General features: G+C 39.6%; 1 pseudogene; it reads right to left on the bottom strand.

Annotated features, from left to right (window-relative positions):
* Positions 1-904: 904 nt before the first annotated feature.
* Positions 905-17,059, bottom strand: LOC127668106 (60S ribosomal protein L6-like; annotated as a pseudogene).
* Positions 17,060-22,789: the final 5,730 nt, after the last annotated feature.

Here is a 22,789-nt window from a genome sequence, read left to right as displayed (position 1 = left end):
TGCTCAGTTGAAATGAATATTTATTTCTGTTGAGTTATTTACAATGTATTACAGTTTTGGAATACTGTACAATTATCATCGGTTTCTTTAGATACCTCTTCTATTCTTAAATACAATATTCCAAGGATTGTTTTATTGTGCCAGTAGTTAGTAATTTATGAATAAATCTTGCTAATAATTCATATTACCCTGGAAATATATCTAAGACAGATGGCATACAAATTATTACAAATATTTAGGAAACACTTATGAAATAAATAGTCTGTGGCACAGTAGTCCTAGAGAATTCCTAGAGAAGAATAACCAAGGGAATTCAATCTGTCCTTTACAGATAAAAAAACAATAAGCATATATATAGAAACATCAAAATAATAAGATCCGTAACAAGTGTCTCAATCTCATCAGGGGATATTTGCTAATTAAATAGTGCAATAATCCTTTCATTTAGGATAAAATCTAAAAATATCTAGCCATGTCTTCAGGACCAAGTGAGAATAGAAATCGCCATTTATCAGATATAACAGTGCTGTTTCTGTTTCGGAGTAAAAATTGTTGATAGTGCTCTGCATTGGATATTACTTTGGAAAAGTAACCAATCACATCAGTTTTAAGTGATTAAAGAATGGTCTGAGGTGAAAAATGGGTTTCTTACCTTGGGTTCCACCAAATATCTCTAACTCATCTAGACAGCTAGAAGTAACTGCAAAGGGGAGGAGAGAAAAGAAAACTCATAAGTCGTGAAACAATTGGAGCAATTATGATTGCTATTCATGAAATTTAAATATTAGAAAATGTGACCACAATAAGGATATTGTCTATTGTACTTTCATTTGGATAATATAAGAAGTCCAGCTTTTTCTTATTTTTCTCTGTTGTTTTGGTTTGTTCAAACTCAGGAAGTTGTTTAATTAGGTTGCAAGCAATTTAGAATAATCAGTTTGTGAGGATACATGCCATTTGTTGTGGAACTGAGATCTTGGGTAGCCCTGGATCTTAAAATCTGCAAGCTCACTGTGGTCTCTGATCAGCCTTGTGCTGCTCTGTAATCTCATATTTCTCCTTTTCTAAGTCAAAGATATTGCCATCCTGGTACCTGAACTTGTTCAACTTCTTCTTGAAGAAAGCTTCAGTCAGGAGTTTGGGGATTTTAACCTTGCTGATATCAACTTTTATAGTGGTGGCAATGACAAATATCTGGTGTGTTCTCCCAGAGGAACTTGGTTGAGGCCAAAAGATCCAGTCACAAGTAGCAAGCCACTTCCCAGCTACTTCAGAAAATCCACTGTCATGCCCCTGTGTCACCAGGTGAGCATGATCAGGGTGGCCCCAGGAGTTATACTGTCATGAAGCCCTCTCATACTGACCCAAGGGCTTTTGCCATGGCTCGGCAGCTTCCAAAGCAGGTCTTCAGTGGGATAATGCCTAGGCATTTTTTTAAGCTTCACCATCTGGGCACCACCATTCTCATTGCCACCAACTGGTTTTATGACAGTAGCAAGGATCTTCTTTTTCTTATTTTCTTTTCAAACTTGGACTTTACAGCTGAATATTGCCTTTTGTAAAAGTCTTTTCTGAAATACATAGTATCTGCCAGTTTCTCTAAACAGGACAGAGTTTTGGCTGCAATGGGACTTTTCCTTGGGCTTTTTAACCTTACAGTCACCCTTTTTGGCTGTATTAGGCCAGCTGGGGCACCAGCTGAAGCATCAACACTGACAGTCGTTTTGGTTGCATGTTTCTTCTTTTTTGTGTAAGGCTTCTCAGCGTTTTCACCCTTGAACTTGGAAGATGGGAAAGAGAAATAAGGTCTGTCTTTCCTGTTTATAAGCCAAGAAGTATGCATTTCTTGATATTGGCCAGAAGGAAGAATCCTTCCCAACCTTTGATTCTTTTCATTCTATGAAGTGCTTCACTATTGGCATTTTCTTCTTGTTCTTTACTTATTAAATTTTGTTTCAGTGTACAGAAACTGAAATTACTTTTGTGCCAATTTGTTGGTTTATATATACAAATTACATGGTTTTGACCCATTAATTTTCATGGAATGGTTTCAAGTTTACATGTATACCAAAATAGAAATGCAAGAATTCACCATGCAGAATTGATTTAGAATTGCAGAGAAAAAGAGTTAAAATAACCATTAAAAAGAATGCTATAACTTCTTTCAAAAGCATAAAGGAACATCAAATAGCAAGAAAGTAGGAAAATGGGGATTAATCTAAAGCAGAATTTTCAGAAATATTCTCAATTTGCCTTATCTTGTATGCTTATATTTTAATACAGATAAATCATATATTAATTTAGATTGGATGTGATAGGTATTACTTGCTAAATTGTATATATATTTAAATGTAGGACTGAACACTAAATGAAAATATTAATAGAGATGTAAATATGGCTTACAGTATTAACTCACATGCTACCAGAACATATCTTACTAATTCTCAATTCTCATCTCTTCTCTAATTCTAAGAATTATATTTCAGAACATTATGTATTAACCAGCATTAGAAGATTATATAAGTGAATCCTCTTTCATATCATTTTGTTTCTTCTTTTCTTAATATTTTGATTTACTGACATATTAAATATGTATATTATATGGCTTGGTAAAGAGCAGTTTATTTCTCTTAACAGGATATTTTATTTTTTGGCTATTTTAATTTATTTTTGCTCATCTTGTTATTGTTCATCTCCACTGACTGACACTGTCCGTTGTATACAAAATTTCCTCAGAGTTTAAAACTTTCCATCCTGACCTCCAATTGAACAAGCACCATTTGTTGAAAAGGCTATCTTTTTATTTTCCACTGGATGTTTTCAGCTCCTATGTCGAAGACCAAGTGACCATAGGTGTGTGGGTTCATTTCTGGGTCTTCAATCCTATTCCATTGATCCACTGGCCTGACATTGTACCAATACTATGCATTTTTTATCACTATTGCTCTGTAGTAATGTTTGAGGTCTGGGATACTGATTCCCCCAGCAGTTCTTTTACTGATGAGAATAGTTTCAGCTATCCTGGTTTTTTTGTTATTCCAGATGAGTTTGAGAATTGCTCTTTCTAACTCTATGAAGAACTGAGATGGGATTTTGAAGGGAATTGCATTGAATCTGTAGATTGCTTTTGGCAAAATGGTCATTTTAACTATATTAATCCTACCAAACCACCAGCATGGAAGATTTTTCCATTTTCTGAGGACTTCTTCGATTTCCTTCTTCAGAGATCTGAAGCTCTTGTCGCTGGTTCAATTGGAGGTCAGCATGCAGAAGAATGTGAATTGATCCATTCTTTTTTTATTTTAATATTTTTATTTTCTATATTCTTTGTTTACATTCCAAATGATTTTCCCTTTCCCAGATCCACCCTCCCTATATGTCCCATAAACCTTCTTCTCTCCACCCATTCTCCAATTACCTCCCTCCTTTTTCTCTGTCCTTATATTCCCCTCGAACGCTAGATAAATCCTTTCTATGATCAGGACCTTCTCCATACTTCTTCATGGGAGTCATTTGTTATGCAATTTGTGCCTTCAGTATTAAGAGCTTCTGGGCTAATTAATATCAATTTATCAGAGATTGCATTCCATGTGTATTCTTTTGTGATTGGGTTACCTCATTTAGGATGATATTTTCCAGATCAATCCTAATAATTTTGCCTAATAATTTTGTGAATTCATTGTTTCTAATTGCTGAATAGTATTCCATTGTGTAAATATACTACATTTTCTGTATCCATTCTTCCTTTGAGGGATATCTGGGTTCTTTCCAGCTTCTGGCTATAATAAATAAGGCTGCTATGAACATAATGGAGCATGTGTACTTATTGCATGCCGGGGCATCCTTTGGGTATATGCAAAGGAGAGTGATAGCAGGGTCCTCCGGAAGTGTCATGTCCAGTTTTCTGAGGAACCTCCAGACTGATTTCCAAAGTGGTTGTACCATCTTACAGCCCCACCAGCAGGGGAGGAGTGTTCCTCTTTCTCCACATCCTTGCCAACACCTGCTGTCTCCTGAGTTTTTGACCTTAGCCATTCTGACTGGTGTAAGGTGAAATCTCAGGGTTGTTTTAATTTTCATTTCCCTAATGACTAATGATGTTGAGCACTTCTTAAGGTGCCTCTCAGCCATCCGAATTTCTTCAGGTGAAAATTCTTTGTTTAGATTTGTATGCCATTTTTAATAGGGTTCTTTGGTTCCCTGGGGTCTAACTTCTTGAGTTCTTTGTATATATTGGGTATTAGCCCTCTATCAGATACAGGGTTGGTGAATATCCTTTCCCAATTTGTTGGTTGCCGTTTTGTCCTTTTAACAGTGTCCTTTGCCTTACAGAAACTTTGTAATTTTATGAGGTCCCATTTGTCAATTCTTGATCTTAGAGAGTAAGCTATTGGTATTCTGTTCAGGAACTTTTCCCCTGTGCCCATGTCCTCAAGGGTTTTCCCCAGTATCTGTTCTATTAGTTTCAGTGTGTCTGGTTTTACATGGAGGTTCTTGATCCACTTGGAGTGGAGTTTAGTACATGGAGATAAGAATGGATCAATTTGCATTCTTCTGCATGCTGACCTCCAATTGAACCAGCACCATTTGTTGAAAAGGCTATCTTTTTTCCACTGGATGTTTTCAGCTCCTTTGTCGAAGATCAAGTGACCATAGGTGCGTGGATTCATTTCTGGATCTTCAATTCTATTCCATTGGTCCACTTGTCTGTTATTATGCCAATACCATGCAGTTTTTAACACTATTGCTCTGTAGTATTGCTTGATGTCAGGGATAGTGATTCTCCCAGAATTTCCTTTGTTGTTGAGAATAGTTTTAGCTATCCTGGGGTTTTTGTTATTCCAGATGAATTTAAGAATTGCTTTTTCTAACTCTGTGAAGAACTGAGTTGGGATTTTGATCGGGATTGCATTGAATATGTATATTGCTTTTGGCAAGATGGCCAATTTAACTATATTAATCCTGCCAATCCATGAGCATGGCATAATTTTCCATTTTCTGAGGTCTTCTTCGATTTCTTTTTTCAGAGAGCTGAAGGTCTTGTCCTATAGATCTTTCACTTGTTTGGTTAGAGTCACACCAAGATACTTTATATTGTTTATGGCTATTGTGAAGGGTGTCATTTCCCTAACTTCTTTCTCAGCCTGCTTATCCTTTGAGTATTGGAAGGCAACGGATTTGCTTGAGTTGATTTTATAACCCACCACTTTGCTGAAGTTGTTTATCAACTGTAGGAGTTCTCTGGTGGAGGTTTTCGGGTCACTTAAGTAGACTATCATGTCATCTGCAAATAGTGATACTTTGACTTCTTCCTTTCCAATTTGTATCCCCTTGACCTCCTTATGTTGTCTAATTGCTCTAGCTAGAACTTCAAGTACTATATTGAAAAGATGAAGTGAGAGGACAGCCTTGTCTAGTCCCTGATTTTAGTGGGATTGCTTCAAGTTTCTCTCCATTTAGTTTGATGTTGGCTACCGGTTTGCTGTATATTGCTTTAAGGATGTTTAGGTATGGGCCTTGAATTCCTGTTCTTTCCAAGACTTTAAGCATAAAAGGATGCTGAATTTTGTCAAATGCATTTTTTGCATCTAATGAAATGATCATATGGTTTTTTCTTTGAGTTTGTTTATGTAGTGGATTGCATTGATGGATTTCCTTATATTGAACCATCCCTGCATCCCTGGGATGAAGCCTACTTGATCATGGTGGATGATCGTTTTGATGTGTTCTTGGATTCGGTTGGCAAGAATTTTATTAAGTATTTTTGCATCAATATTCATAAGGGAAATTGGCCTGAAGTTCTCTTTCTTTGTTGGATCTTTGTCTGGTTTTGGTATCAGCATAATTGTGGCTTCATAGAACAAGTTGGGTAGAGTGCCTTCTGTTTCTATTTTGGGGAATAGTTTGAAGAGTATTGGTGTTAGGTCTTCTATGAAGGTCTGAGAATTATGCACTGAAGCAATCTGGTCCCGTGCTTTTTTTGGTTGGGAGACTTTCTATGACCTTTTTTATTTCTTCAGGTGTTATGGGACTGTTTAGATGATCTATTTGATCCTGATTTAGTTTTGGTGTCTGATATCTGTCTAGGAAACAGTCCATTTCCTCCAGATTCTCCAGTTGTGTTGAGTATAAGCTTTTGTAGTAGGATCTAATGATTTTTTAAATTTCCTCACTTTCTGTTTTTATATCTCCCTTTTCATTTCTAAGTTTGCTAATCTGTATACTGTCTCTGTGCCCTTTTGTTAGTCTGGCTAAGGGTTTATCTATCTTGTTGATTTTCTCAAAGAACCAGCTCCTGGTTTTGTTGATTCTTTGTATGGTTCTCTTTGTTTCTACTTGATTGATTTCGGCGCTGAGTTTGATGATTTCCTGCCTTCTACTCCTCCTGGGTGAAATAGCTTCTTTTTGTTCCAGGACTTTCAGGTGTGTTGTTAAGCTGTTAGTGTATGCTCTCGATATTTCCTTTTTGGAGGCACTTAGGGCTATGAGTTTTCCTCTTAGCACTGCTTTCATTGGGGCCCCATTGTTTTGGGTATGTTGTGTCTTCATTTTCATTGTGTTCTAAAAAGTCTTTAATTTCTTTCTTTATTTCTTCCTTGACCAAGTTATCATTGAGTAGAATATTGTTCAGTTTCCAAGTGTATGTGGGTTTTCTGTTGTTTTTGTTTCTATTGAAGAACACTTTTACTCCATAGTGATATGATAGGAGGCATGGGATTAGTTCGATCTTCTTATGTTTGTTGAGGTCTGTCTTGTGACCAAATATATGATCGATTTTGGAGAAGGTGCCATGAGGTGCTGAGAAAAAGGTATATTCTTTTGCTTTAGGACAAAATGTTCTCTCTCTCTCTCTCTCTCTCTTTCTATATATATGTAGAAAGACTAATTAGATTTAACATATATATATATATATATGTTAAATCTAATTAGTCCAAAGCTTCAATTAGTTTCACTGTGTCCCTGTTCAGTTTTGGTTTTCCTAGTCGGTCCATTGAGGAAAGTGCAGGGTTGAAGTCACCCACAATTATTGTGTTAGGTGCAATGTGTGCTTTGTGCTTTAGTAAAGTTTCTTTTATGATTGAGGGTGTCCTTGCATTTTGAGCATAGTTGTTCAGGATTGAGAATTCTTCTTGTTGTATTTTTCCTTTGATCAGCAAGAAGTGTTCCTCAGAGTCTCTTTTGATGACTTTGGATTGAAAGTCAATTTTATCTGATATTAGAATGGCTATTCCAGCTTGTTTCCTGAGACCATTTGCTTATAAAATTGTCTTCTAGATTTTACTCTAAGGTAGGGTTTGTCTTTGACACTGAGGTGTATTTTCTGTATGCAGCAAAATATAGGGTCCTGTTTATGTATCCAGTAGGTTAGTATATGTCTTTTTATTGGGGCATTGAGTCCATTGATGTTAAGAGATATTAAGAAATAGTGATTATTACTTCCTGTCACTTTTGATGTTATTTTTTTCAATTTGATTGGTTATCTTTTTTTGGGTTTGGTAAAAGAAGGTTACTATCTTGCTTTTTCCAGGGTGAAGTTTCCCTCCTTGTATTGGTGTTTTCCTCCTATTATCCTTTGTAGGGCCGGGTTTGTGGATAGATATTGGGTAAACTTGGTTTTGTCATAGAATATCTTAGTTTCTGCATCTATGGTGATTGAGAGTTTTGCTGGGTATAGTAGTTTTGGCTGGCATTTGTGTTCTCTTAGAGTCTGCATGAGATCTGCCCAGGATCTTCTAGCTTTGATAGTCTCAGGTGAGAAGTCTGGTGTGATTCTGATAGGTCTTCCTTTATATGTTACTTGGCCTTTTTCTCTTACTGCCTTTAATATTCTTTCTTTGTTTAGTACATTTGGGGTTTTGATTATTATGTGACAGGAGGTATTTCTGTTCTGGTTCAGTCTGTTTGGAGTTCTGTAGGCTTCTTGTATATTCATGGGTATCTCTCTCTTTAGGTTAGGGAAGTTTTCTTCCATACTTTTATTGAAGATATTTGCTGGCCCTTTAAGTTGTAAATCTTCACTCTCATCTATGCCTATAATCCTTAGGTTTGGTCTTCTCATTGTGTCCTGGATTTCCTGGATGTTTGGGGTTACAACCTTTTTGCATTTTGCATTTTCTTTAACTGTTGAATCCATGGTTTCTATGGTATCTTCAGCATCTGAGATTCTTTCTTCTATCTCTTGTATTCTGTTGATATTTGCATCTATGTCCCCTGATTTCTTCCCAAGGTTTTCTATCTCCAAAGTTGTTTCCCTTTGAATTATCTTAGTTGTTTCTACTTCTGATTTTAGATCCTGGATGGTTTTGCTTAGCTCCTTCACTTGCTTGTTTGTGTTTTCTTGTAATTCTTTAAGAGATTTTTGTGTTTCCTCTTTCATGACCTCAGCCTAGTGACCAAAGTTCTCCTGTATTTCTTTAAGTGATTTTGTGTTTCCTCCTTATTGACTTTTGTATTCTCCTGAATTTCTTTCAATGATTTTTGTGTTTCTCTTATAAGGGCTTCTAACTTTTGATCCATTTTCTCCTGAGTTTCTTTAAGTATGTCCTTCATGTATTCCTGTACCAGCATCATGACCAGTGATTTTAAATCCAAATCTTGTTTTTCTGGTGTGATGGGGTATCTAGGACATGCTGTTAAAGGAGAACTGGGTTTAGATGCTGCCAAATTGCCTTGATTTCTGCTATTGATGTTCCTGCATTTGCCTTTTGTCATCTAGTTCTCACTGGTATTATTTGGTCTTGTTGTCAATGCTGGACTCACCAGTGCAAGCTGCCCCTTCCCAGCTGGCCTCTGGTGCACAGCTGACCTCCTGCACTGCCTGGAAACAGGGTGCTGTGGCCCAGGCTGTTCAGATCCTGAAGCAGAGACCTGAAGGCTCCTGCCCAGTGCATGCTGGACTCACCAGAGCACACTGACTCCTCCCAGCGGGCCTTCCGGGTACCCCTCTGGCCTCTTGCAGGGCCTAGAGATGTGCTGTTGTAGCCCAGGTTGTTCTGGATCCTGAAGCTGAGATCTGAAGGCTCCCACCAGAGGCCTCAGGACTGGAACCTAAACTCTGTGGGGCTGGACCCAGCAGAGCACACTATTGTATTGATCCATTCTTATCTCCTTGTACTAAGCACAACTCCAAGTGGATCAAGAACCTCCACATAATACCTGACCCAATGAAACTAATAGAAAAGAAACTGGGGAAGACCCTTGAGGACATAGGCACAGGGGAAAAGTTCCTGAACAGAACACCAATAGGTTATGCTCTAAGATCAAGAATTGACAAATGGAACCTCATAAAATTACAAAGTTTCTGTAAGGCAAAGGATACTGTCAAAAGGACAAAACGTCAACCAGCAGATTGGGAAGAGATCTTTACCAACCCTAAATCCAACAGAGGGCTAATATCTAATATATGCAAAGAACTCAAGAAGGTAGACCCCAGAGAACCAAATAACCTTATTAAAAAGTGGGGTACGGAGCTAAACAAAGAATTTTAGTTCACATGAAGAACTTCGGATGGCTCAGAGTACCTTAAGAAATGTTCAAAATCATTAGTCATTAGGGAAATGCAAATCAAAACAACCCTGAGATTTCACCTCACATCAGGCAGAATGACTAAGGTTAAAAACTCAGGAGACAGCAGGTGTTGGCAAGAATGTCGAGAAAGAGGAACACTCTACCACTGCTGGTGGGATTGCAAATTGGTACAACCACTTTGGAAATCAGTCTGGTGGTTCCTCAGAAATCTGGGCATGACACTTCCGGAGGACTCTGCTATACCACTCCTGGGCATATACCCAGAGAATTCCACAGCATGCAATAAGGACAAATGCTCCACTTTGTTCATAGCAGCCCTGTTTGTAATAGCCAGAAGCTAGAAAGAACCCAGGTATCCCTCAACGGAGGAATGGATTCAAAAATTGTGGTATATTTTTGAATATACCACATGTACCATATAGTACCCAATGGAGTACTATTCAGCCATCAGAAACAATGAATTCATGAAATTGTTAGACAAATGGAGGCTACCAATATCAAAAGATCATTCATGGTATGCACTCACTGGTAAGTGGAGCCTAGAAACTTGAAATACCCGAGACATAATCCACATATTAAATGATGTCCAAGGAGAATAGAGGAGCAGCTCCTGGTTCTGGAAAGACCCAGTGCAGCAATATAGGGCAATACCAGAGCAGGGAAGTAAGAAGGGTAGATGGGGTAATAGGGGGAGGGAAGAAGGTTTATGGGACTTTCTGGAGTGGGGAGCCAGAAAAGGGGTAATCATTTGAAATGTAAATAAAAAATATATCGAATAAATAAAAAATAAATCCCCCGCCAAAAACAAAACAAAACAAAACAAACTTCCCATCCTGCAGGAAGTTCCTTAAGCATGAAGGTAAATAAGTCAAAATAGATACAGGATGTCCAGGAAACTGACTAGATTCATTAGGAACCTTTCTTGTCAAAATAAATAGTGAAAGGTAATTCTCCCTCTCCTATAGAAGAAGCTGAGCTGCAAGGAAGACTAGAGCAGCTGCCTGGAAAAAATGTAGAGTAGAGTCATATGGAAAGGGACTCTTCAACTTGTTGACCTGCTTGTAGACTGCACAGCGTGCTCCAAGTTCCTAGGTTTGTAGCCTATCATCCATGATAATCTACAGACTTTAGTTGTGTAGCTGTTGTAGTGTCATATGTGCTTCTGTGAGATTTTACCTTACACCAGTCAGAATGGCTAAGATTAAAAACTCAGGAGACTGGGGGTGTTGGCAAGGATGTGAAGAAAGAGGAACACTCCTCCATTGCTGGTGGGGTTGTAAATTGGTACAACCACTCTGGAAATCATTCTCGTGGTTTCTCAGAAAAGTGGGCATGTCACTTCCAGAAGACCCTGCTATACCACTCCTGGGCATATATCCAGAGGATTCCCCAGCAGGTAATAAGGATACATGCTCTATTACGTTCATAGCAGCCCTATTTATAGTAGCCAGAAGCTGGAAAAAACCCAGGTGTCCCTCAGTGGAGAAATGGATACAAAAAATGTGTTATATATACACTCTTCCAACCCCCAGGACAGTCAATAGGGTTCCTGGAGCTACCTAAAAGAAAGGTGATGGGACAAAAAGACACAAAGAGAGACAGCAAGTCTAATCCAGATCAAGCTGTCAAATTTTAATTTTTACACAAGTCAATATAAAGGGAAGCTTACAAGTTTTGCGAGGGGTAAAGGGGGAACAATCTCAGGGGGCTGACATCATTTCTAAGAAACAGTTCTCATAATTTCTGGGTAAGACTAGTTATTACTGCTGGAATTTTGGCATGATAAAGGGGGATCATGAAGTGGAAAGGGGTTGCTATAGTAACCTATCCACAGATGAACTTCAAAAGGAGGGGTTTTGAGGATTAGGTAGCAATAGTTCCTGGCATTGAGACCTAAGTGAGAATGACTCCTAGTATCGAGGTCTCCTGGCATTGAGATCCAAGTGGGGATGGCTCCTGGTATGGAGAGTTCTTTGGCATTGAGATCTAAGTGAGGATGGCTCCTGGCCTCTCTCCCTTCTCTGTATAGTAGAGAGAAGAGGTCAGACAGCCATTGATGGAAATAAGATAAGGCATCAAGATAATGGGACAGTGCCTGTCTTAAGAATCAACCTGGTCATTCATCATCCCATTCCCATTTGGGAGTCTCTGCCAGCCTTCAGAAACTCCTGTCTTAGGTGGGAGTGGCCCTGGGAAGTTGCTCAGCATTGGCTAACTGTCCAGCAAGTTTATTGTTATTGATGCCTTTAGCTTGTGGGGCTCCTTCTGGAGTCCTAGCAGGAATGGCTGTGACAAGGATACTCTCTCTGTTAAGGCAATAGAGTGTGCTATTTGGGCTGTTTTGCCCTGGGTGTTTAGATAGCCATCTCTCAATCCTCCATAGCCAAACGATGGTAATGTACCTGAATGAGCTTGGCTGCCAAGTCATCTACCTGCTTCTTAATTAGAGCAGTGAGGCATTTAAAAGCCCATGGTTCAAAAGAAAATAACAATAACAGACCTATAAAGGGTCCTAGGATACTGGGTAAAAGTGTAGTGAGCCATAGTGAGGTGGAAAACCAATTTTTATACCAACTTTCTTTCTGTTTTCTTTCTCTCTTACGTTTTTCTAGTCCTTGTCTGACTATTTTCATGCTGTCTTTTACAACTCCTGTCTTCCTAGCATAAAAACAGCACTCTTCTTTTAAAGCTGCACAAAGTCTATCCTGTTGGAGGAAAAGGAGATCAAGTCCTTGCCTATTTTGGAGGACAATCTCACCTACAGAGTCAATGGAGTCGGAGAGATCAATTATCCCCTGCTGAAGGCATTGGATGTCTTGATCGATGGTGGCACTTAGCTGTGTACCTAGAGTTGGAAAGAACAAGGGAAGAAATACCTGTTCCCACTCCCCCAGTTCCAAAGCCAAGTAGGACAGAGAGAGTAACAGCAGAGACAGGTTCTCTGCAAGGGCATCTCAAAGACATGGAGTCCCCAGTGGATAGGGATTGATCCTACAAGTAAAAAAAAGTCTTCAGAGTGATGATAAACTAAACAAGGAATCAACTTAATAAGGATGCAAAACTCAGTGCTCTCCCCATTCTTTCAGTTTTGAAAAACTGAGATAGAGAAAACAGGTGCTGGCGAGGATGTGGAGAAAGAGGACCACTTCTCTACCACTGGTGGGGTTACAAATTGGTGCAACCACTCTGGAAATTAGTCTGGAGGTTCCTCAGAAAACTGGGCATGTCACTTTCAGAGGACTCTGATATACCACTCCTGGGCATATATCCAGAGGATTCTCCAGCATGTAATAAGGATACTTGCTCAACTATGTTAATAGCAGCACTATTTATAATAGCCAGAAGTTGGAAAGAACCCAGATGTCCCTCAATGGAGGAATGGATACAAAAAATGTGGTATATTTACACAATGGAGTACTATTCAACCATTAGAAACAATGAATTCATGAAATTCTTAGACAAATGGATGGAGCTGGAGAACATCATACTAAGTGAGGTAACCCAGTCTCAAAAGATCAATCATGGTATGCACTCACTGATAAGTGGATATTAACCTAGAAACTTGGAATACCCAAGACATAATCCACATATCAAATGATGTCCAAAAAGAACAGAGGAGTAGCCCCTGGTTCTGGAAAGGCTCAGTGCAGCAGTATAGGGCAATACCAGAACAGGGAAGTGGGAAGAGGTGGATTGGGGAACAGGGGGAGGGAAGAGGGCTTATGGGACTTTCAGGGAGTAAGGAGTCAGGAAGGGAAAATCATTTGAAAGTAAATAAAAAATATATTGAATAAAAAAGGGGGGGGGAAACTATTTGGTTTAACAATTTGTATTTTGGCTATATCCATAGTTTGTAATGGGCTCCTTATCTGGTATGAGGAGACAGGTATGTTGCATCTATCAAAGAAAAATTTTTCTGCACAAAATTATTGACATTTGCATAGGTACCAAGCAGAAGCAATTATTAGTTGAGGAAGAATGAGTGCATGCTACTAGTATATTGAGGCATGCCACCGAGGCTGAGATGTCTGAACCAGGAATAACCAGAGAGGAAATTCCCAAACTATTGTCTTTAACTATATGGTCTCTGTTAGTATATACTTGCGCTATGGCAGTGGTTGCATGGTTTTTGCTGTGGGAAGTGAGGCATAGCACAGCATCTGAGTCATCAAGAGTAGAAGTTTCTGTGGAAGGAATCCTAGGGCATCCCAGCTGTCTTTATCTACATACTATGGCTTGGGATGCCTGCTTGATGAGTGTGATCTTCGACATGAATGTGAAAATACCATAAAAAATGGAAGGTTTAGAGAAAGTTCTGCAGTTTTTAAAATTGTTGCCAGGGGGTTGAGATTGTCCAAAAGCACTGTCAGAAATAAATTGTCCTCTATTTTGTGTAGTTAGAAATGCATTTGCAGCTGAGAATGCTCCTAAACAGGAATTTTTTTGTGTAAAGGAGGAATTGCAAGACATGGAGATATGGATGAATGGCTTATATCCTCTGGGTTAGCCTCTGATTTGGCAAGTACAGTAGATGCATGGGACCTGAAGATAGAGGTGTTAGCTTGATGCTTCTAAAGAATTGGAGGGGGGAGCAGAGAATTAAAAGAAAGTACAAATTAAATATATGCTCAATAGCCTTTCTTAGAATCTATGGACAGATCCAGAGAATGAGAATGAGAAATGTATTGGTTCGGGACCCCCAAGACCACATTCTCAATACAATGGAAATTTATTTGCCCCAGAGGGACAGAAGGAAGCAAATAAGAGACAAAGGCAGGAGATAGAGGACAAGGAATAAGGAGAAGGAAATGAGGGAGAGAGGGCAGATATTTGTCTAAAGGACAAAGGATTGGCTCTATATAGAAAGGAGACAGATGTGGTACACAGGAAAAAGTGAAACCCCTGTGTTTGGATGAAGTGTTTAATTTTAGATGGACATTTTAATTAAGTGAATTGATGAGGGCTTTTGATTGCTTGTCTTCCATACTTTGATTACTAGACTTGGCTCTCAGCCTCAAGAAAGGCAGTGAACATATAGACCTTGGCATCTAGCTTTAGGAATAAAATCTGATGTTTTTGATTTCAAGGTTGAAGATATGAAAGTGCAAGGCCTGCTAGCACCATGGTGTCAATGCTCAAGCTGGCCAGAGGCCCTTCAATGAGGAGAAGATCATTGTAAAAGCAACAGAAGTTACCTTGAAGCTCCAATCTTCCATAGCAAAAAAAAAAAAAAAAAGGAAAAAGGAAAAATCTATAACTCAGCAAGAAGAGTTGGGGAATTAGCAGTTGTCCTGTGTAAGAAACTATAGTAACCACAGGAAATTAAGTGCCTGTGCTGTTTGATTTACAAAAACAACAAAACCAAAGAAACATAAACAAAAACAAAACCTTTAAAACAAACAATGGAAAATCCTGTCTCATCCAAGCTTGTGAACCATGGGATACAAGAATGCTTTGGATCAGTCTGACTTCAGTAGAGACAGGAAAACTGAGTGATTTAACTTTCCATCCCTCTGTAAGACAAAGGCCCAGTAACCTGAGTAAGTATGAAGAAATCAGTGCTTGACAGACAGAACTATGAGAACCATTAGAAATACTTGGTAATCTCCATCTGAAGTCTCCATAAATATCAGAGAATAAAAGATGGATGATGCTATTTAAGGAACTAAGAATAAGAGAAGCTCTGTTTGAATGCCACTTCACTGGTCCAGATAAAATTGTTCAGAGAAGAGTTAACGAAACACATATCCAGCAGGGATCTCAAGGCTGGTATGGTTCTTTAGTGAATATACTGAGTCCATTGTTGGGCTAAGATCTTTGTAAAGTAGGAAAGGTTTGGCAGATCTCAGTGACTTGGGCCATCATGTAATGAGAGCACATATAGTAAGAAATCAGCCTAGAGGAGATAGTAAAAGGTTAAAGCTGAGGAAGATTTTTCTCTGCATTGAAAGAAAACAAATATGGCAAGATTGGTGCCAAGCTGAAATTCCTTAGGAGAAAAAAAAATGATAGAAACCCATTGATGTGCTAAGGAGGTCTGGAAGGCTTCAAATATGATGAGAATTTCACAAAAGTCAGTCATAACAGAAAAATTCAAGCAAAGATGATTAAACCTGTCTTAGGAGAATTATTCCCCCAGACTAGAGAGGGTGTATTTCCCTATAGCAAAGGGTTATACTAGGGGTGGAAATGGTTTACCCAATCAGGGATTTCTCAATATACAGGTATACAGAATATAGAGGCTACAGCAAGAGCTTCAGCCGTAATACCATCCTGTAGCCACTCTAATCCAGGAATTGAGCATGGTGGGGTGGGAGTGCAGTGGGGGAAATTAGTGACACATACACCTTTGTCCCTGAGTAGATCAAAGCAGATTAAATCATGGCCACTGAATTTATCAAGTGTGGAGAAATGTAGTCTCCTTGGAAGAACTCCAGGATATGGAAACAATGACTTATAGCAAGTGAGCGAGGGTTACTAGAGCTATATAACTAAGTGCCTCTTATGCTGGCTTTGTACCCAACTGTGATCTGTGGAGGGAGCAAATGATGTAAATATTTGGAAATGTTAAATGCTGTATTAGACGTTGCTTATGTTTGACCTTACTATCTTCTTAGTTGTCCACTTTTGGCATCACCTGATACCTGCTGAGCATAGATGAAAACTGACTTTCAGGGTGCTTCAAGAATATCTTTGTAGCCTCACTATTCATTACATAATGGTGGTTCAGGACAGTGCCTTGTCGTATCCATCCTCTGGAAAAATGCTTGGATATACAGACATAATTCTGATCTCTGGGTGTTAGGTGATTTTAGAGAACTATTAAAGAAATATACTGATAAATTTAAAGAAATTAGGATGGGAGATCAATTTGCACAAATTACAAGGACCAGGCACAACTATAAAATTCTTGCTACATTTTGGCCTGGTGTGATTAATATGCTTCCCAATAATTGTATTGAAAATAAATCTATAACATCCTGTTCTTATAATGTGAAGGAGCTACAGGCATTCTTGGGATACTTAGGCTATTGGCTGATTTTTATACCCCATCTTTTCTGAGCTGTCTATCCTCTGAGTAATTTATCAGATTGGGACAGAAAGGCCCAAGGTGCTTCAGAGCAGGCTAAGGTACTTGTAGCTTATATTAAATATCTATGTGTCCCACCATACCAGTGTCTATTCATGTTGTAAGTCATGGGGAGTTCATAAGTTTATTGCTTGTGGCTATGGCATCAGCACCTTCAGCAAATGGTTTCAAAAGGGTTCTAGTCTCAGTCATGGAAGAGAGTAGAAGTTTATCACACACAGCAATAGAAAAGTAACTCTGGGAAGTATATAGTGGTGCAACTTGTTGAAACAATAGCTGGTTTTTCTCATTGACTATAAAAATAGATTGCAATAAAGCACATGATTGAAGACCTCCTAGCCAAAGCCCTTTTGGTGAAGCACAGAATCAAACCATACAAAGGTGTTATGCATACATACCATGATGAGGTGTGGTAGCTATGCTCTCCATCACCAATGCCATGTAGGCTGTCCTAGAACAAGTATCTTTGTCCTAGAACAAAGCCACAGAGAATCTTCCAATAATCGAGCTAAAAACTAAGCCAGCTAACCTACTGGAAATAATACCTTGTGCACAGATGACACTACTGGATATAGCAAACAAGAAGCCATAGCGGTACCAATATTAAAACCAAAACCAAAATTAAAACCAAGATATAGATGATGATAAAGAATGGGAAAGGCCCAAGGGAATGGGGATATATGCCTTGGAGGATATTTGCCCATGTAAAGAGGGGATAAAAATCTGGTTTAGAGAGAAAAACGGAGGGTGAAGCATTTAATTTTAATTAGACATGTCAATTAAGGTAGTCAAAAAGGCGTTATGATTGCTAGATTTCAATGCCTTGACAGCTGGAACTTAGTGGCCAGCCTCAATTGGAAGAAGTGGCCAAGTAAAGGGATGGACATTGATGGCTATCTTTAGGAAAATAATCTAGCAGTTTAATAAGAAAGAGGGAATGTGGGAAGGGCAATGCTGGCCATATCAATGTTTGCCATGCATGGACCTGCTAGATCCCCTTCAGGGACTTCACATTTGTTATTATAAATTAGTGCAAAATCTGTGGCAGGGGAAATCATAGGTCTCAATGGGGAAGACAACTTCTACTGTTTTACATAATATCTGTAATATGCCTGCCATACTCTATCCTGCCATACTGTCTTCTAAACATTTGTGTTTATTCCCATGTTGCCTTGGCACATAATGACCAGTGATGCTACTTTATAAGTGATTAATATAGTAGCATTGTGGTTTATTTATGAGTCATAAGGGTATACCTATATTGACCCCCTCAACTAAAAAGAGCTTCAGGATTCCCTGAAATTGATCAACTTTACTAGGCCCTAGTGAACAAACTGAAGATTCCTTCTGAGATGACTGAGTTAGCCAGAGACAGGCTGACTGCAGGATAGGTTGTAAACTAAGATTATTTCTGTTTCTTAGAAATGCAAAGGTTTCTTAAGGTACTTCTCAGCCATTCAAAGTTCTTCAGGTGAAATTTCTTTGTTTAGCTCTGTACCCCATTTTTTTAATAGTGTTATTTGGTTCTCTGGAGTCTAACTTTTTCAGTTCTTTGCATATATTGGATATAAGCCCTCTGTCAGATATAGGGTTGGGGAAGATCTTCACTCAATTTGTTGTTTGCCATTTTGTCCTTTTGATAGTGTCCTTTGCCTTACAGAAATTTTGTAATTTTATGAGGTCCCATTTGTCAATTCCTGATCTTAGAGCATAAACTATTGGTGTTCTGTTCAGGAACTTTTTGCCTGTGCCCATGTCCTCAAAGGTCTTCCCCAGTTTCTTTTCTATTAGTTTCAGTGTGCCTGGTTTTATGTGGAGGTCCTTGATCCACTTGGACAACATCATTAGTCATTAGGGAAATGCAAATCAAAACAACCCTGAGATTTCACCTCACACCAGTCAGAATGGCTAAGATTAAAAACTCAGGAGACAGGTATTGGCGAGGATGTGAAGAGGAATATTCCTCCACTCCTGGGGGGAATGCAAGTTGGTACAACCACTCTGGAAATCAGTCTGGTGATTCGTTCAAAAACTGGACATGACACTTTCGGAGGACCCTGATATACAACTCCTAGGCATATACCCAGAGGATTCCCTGGCATGCAATAAGGACACATGCTCTACTATGTTCATAGCAGCCTTATTTATAATAGCCAGAAACTGGAAAGAACCCAGATGTCCCTCAGTGGAGAAATGGATGCAGAAAATGTGGTATATTTATACCATGGAATACTACTCAGCAATTAAAAACAATGAATTCATGAAATTCTTAGGCAAATAGTTGGAAGTGGAAAATATCATCCTAAGTGAGGTAACTCATTCGCAAAATAACACACATGGAATGTAGTCACTGATAAGTGGATATTAGCTCAGAAGCTCTGAATACCCAAGACACAACCCACATATCAAATCATTCCCAAGAAGAAGAAAGGAGAGGGCCCTCGTCCTGGAAAGGCTTTATGCAGCATTGTAGGGGATTGCCAGGACAGAGAAGTAGGAGGGGGTTGATTTGGGAATGGGCAGAGGGAAGAGGCTTATGGGGAGGGGGGAACTGGGAAAGGGAAACTCATTTGGAATGTAAACAAAGAATATAGAATATAATAAATAAAAAGAAAAAAGAAAAAAAGAAGGATCTTAAGCTCAAAAAAAAAAAAACGAAATGGAAAAGTTTAAAACAAGCCAATTTCAGGTCAAACTACACCTCATGGGTGGTCAATCAGTAAGCTTCCCCACCACCTAGCCATGGCCAGCCTCACAGGCAGCAAATTAGGAGCTGTGGAAGGTGAACCCCACCTAGCTTGAGACAAGTATAGTTAATCAGCAAAAGACCCCCAAATCTTCCAGTCTTAAACAGTCACAAAGGCACCCATGCCTGTCGGTATAGAGCCAATGAATCAAGGGAAAGAAAGGTAAAAATCACCCAGTCCTACCCTAAGAGGCCTAACTGACACTGCTAAGTCAACACTTGTGTCTTCTATCCTGATATATGGTAGACCCCTGCTGCATGCAGATTTTCTGCAGAATAAACAGTCTTTGCTGTTGCTTACAATTTAATTTTCTGCTATCATTCTTCACAAATCATAGACCCTCACAGTTGGTGGCTCATATGGGATATGCTAAAGACCTTTGACCCAAGTAGTTGAATTTGAGTTTTTTGTTTTATTTTAATTTGTTATGATATATCTTTGGATTGGTAAATCCAGGTGCTCAGGTGTCTATGAACTTGTCTGTCTCTGTTTCAGGTTTAATCTGGAGACCAAAAGAGGCAAACTGGACATATATTTTGTCACATGGCCAGGTGCTATAGTGGATGCTCCTGAATTCCATTTGTGGAAACTTCTCTAGTTGTCATTGGGTTTCTGAATCAGCTGTGGGTCAATGGGCCTTCTGTGTGCAAGGAAGGTGCCCATCTGAAAGAGTCTTTGGGTTTTAAATTTGTTTTCCCAGGGACATCATTGTGTCTGTATGCATTTTATTTGTGGTTTTTGTCTTCTTGTTCAAGTTTTTCTTTGATTACTAAGACAAACACAGAGCACACAATGGAGTTTCATCCTGAACCATTTTAAGGACTTTTATGGAGTTGTAAAACACTGAGGTTTAGTTGTTTGTTTCAGAAAACTAACCATCTTTCCCTGGAAAGTAGGCCTAAGGAGGAAACTTTTCAATTCCCCTCAATTCCCAATGTGAACTTTTTCATCTCTTTGGCCAAGGGCCACACAGACTCATCACAGATCCTGGTAAAGAAGCCCCCTGTTTGGCTGAAATCCTTCTCTTCATTGTCCTTGAAGCTCCCAATCTTTTCTCTGCCCCACTGCTCCCCTTTCTTGCTTCCTCCTTATACCCTCAGGAGGATTTCAGTCCTCCTCCTTATATCTCAGCTCCTCTCTCCGTGGTCCCTGCTCCACCAGCACAGGCAGAGGGAGGAGCAGCTCATGATTTCCTTATTTCCACTTGGAGTCCAAGGCCCTGCACAGAGGGCCAACTCTATTATGACCTTAACCTTCTTGGTTGCAGGAACCCCAGATGTACAAGGGAGACAGTTCATGACATATGAACCATTTGCTTGTACTGACCTTTACAATTGGAAGTTGCAACTAGCCTGCCCTCCCCCATTTTCAGAAAGACCATTACCTTTTTGGTTCTTTTAGATTCAGTCATGCTAACTCACCAGCCTAACTGTGATGACTGTCATGAAGCTGCTCCAGGTCCTCTTCAGGATGGAAGAAAGAGAGAATTGTGAGAGCTGCCTGGAATTTGCTTCCCTGAGCAAATAGACTGCCCACCCAAGTCTAGACTAATATTTGTGCCTCTTTCCCCTTGGCTTACCTTAACAGATCATAACACTGATGGAGGTAAAGAGAGGTTCTAGATCTATGACCAGATTTTTAAGAGGTGTCTTTGATAAGCCATAAGATAGCCCATAAATTTATCTAAGGTAAGTTAGGTAATGCAGGGATAAAAAGAAAGCCACAGAAAATATCTAGTAGGAACAACACATGTCACACACCTAGAAACAGACTGTCCTCAGCGTCCTGGTCCCATCGACCTGAAAACAAGTACAGGAACTTGGGGGATTGTACTGGCTGGTTTTGAGTGTCAACTTGACACAGGCTGGAGTTATCACAGAGAAAGGAGTTTCAGTTGGGTAAGTGCCTCCATGAGATCCAACTATGAGGCATTTTCTCAATTATTGATCAGGGGGAAGGCTCCTTATGAGTGGTACCACCTTTGGGATGGTGTTCTTGGGTTCTATAAGAGAGCAGGCTGAGCAAGCCAGGAGAAGCAGGCCAGTAAGAAACATCCCTCCATTGCCTCTGCATCAGCTCCTGCTTCCTGACCTGCTTGAGTTCCAGTCCTGACTTCCTTTAGTGGTAAAATGCAACATGGAAGTATAAGCTCAATAAACCCTTTCCTTCCCAACTTGCTTCTTGGTCATGATGTTCGTGCAGGAATAGAAACCCTGACTAAGACAGGGATCTTCTGGGTTTTATAGACACTGAGTACTAGAATTTAGTAAAATAGCCCTGCCACCCTGTGAAACCACATGTGAGCAGAAACTCAAAGAAGAATGGACCCCTAAAATGGATATGGTTTTTAAACTTTTTAAAAAGCCTTGCTGAAAGCATGGGCTCTGTCCTTCCTGGACAATCACAAACTTTCCTCCTATATGAGAATGAAAGAAAACAAAAGAACTGCTCATCCTAAATTTGGATCCATGAAAGAGATCAATAGCTTATTTATCTAAGAAGTTGGACCTGGTGGTCAGCCTGCCTCTGATCATAGCTGGCCACTGCCCTTCTGGCCAAGGTTGCTGACAAGATAACCATGGGAGAGGAACTTGGAATCATCACCAGCCTTGCTATTAAAGGGACTCTCAAGAACAGACCTAGCTGATGCCTATCAAATGTCAAACTGGTGCACTTTTGCTTTATTTACCTTTCAAATGGTATCCCCTTTCTGAGTTACCCCTCCGAAACCCCTTCCCCTGTCCCCTTCCCTCTTCTCACCCCCCCCCCCCCGTATATCCTGACTTGCATTCCCCTGTTCTGGGGAATCAAGCCTTCACAGGACCAATGGCCTCTCCTCTCACTGATGTCTGAAATGGTCATCTTCTGTTACATATGTAGCTGGAGCCATGGGTCCCTCCATGTGCAATATTTGGTGGTTTAGTCCCTGGGAACTCTGGGGGGGGGGTACTGGTTGGTACATATTATTGTTCCACATGCAGGGTGCTTCTCATCACACTAAAAACCATCTCTACTGAATCTGTGTCTTTAGCCTTCTGGACTTAAAGAAAAAGTTTACATGTTTTTAACTCGAATGCCCAATTGTCTTTGAATAGCCTTTCAGCCTTATTGGGCCCTCAAAGACAATGTCCTAATGCCTATAAGAAGCTGACTTAAAACTATTACAATGCTATGGTGTGCTAAGAAATAGGGGCTTATCATGACTAACCTCTGAAAGGCCCAACAAGCAGCTGACAGAGTCAGATACAGATACCATACCCAACCAATAGACCTCCGTAGTTTCGTCTAGCTTTTCTGTAATTCAACCACTGGTGAGCCCCGTGGTTGAATTATAGGAAATCTAGAAGAAACTAACTAGAAGAGTGACCCTATAGCAAGACAAGCAGTCTCAACTAACCTGTACCTTTGATACCTCTCAGACACT

Source organism: Apodemus sylvaticus, chromosome 17, assembly GCF_947179515.1.
Source record: "Apodemus sylvaticus chromosome 17, mApoSyl1.1, whole genome shotgun sequence".
Taxonomy (NCBI): Eukaryota; Metazoa; Chordata; class Mammalia; order Rodentia; family Muridae; genus Apodemus; species Apodemus sylvaticus.
The sequence above is the reverse complement of the archived record's forward strand: the minus strand, read 5'-3'. Positions and strand labels throughout refer to the sequence as shown.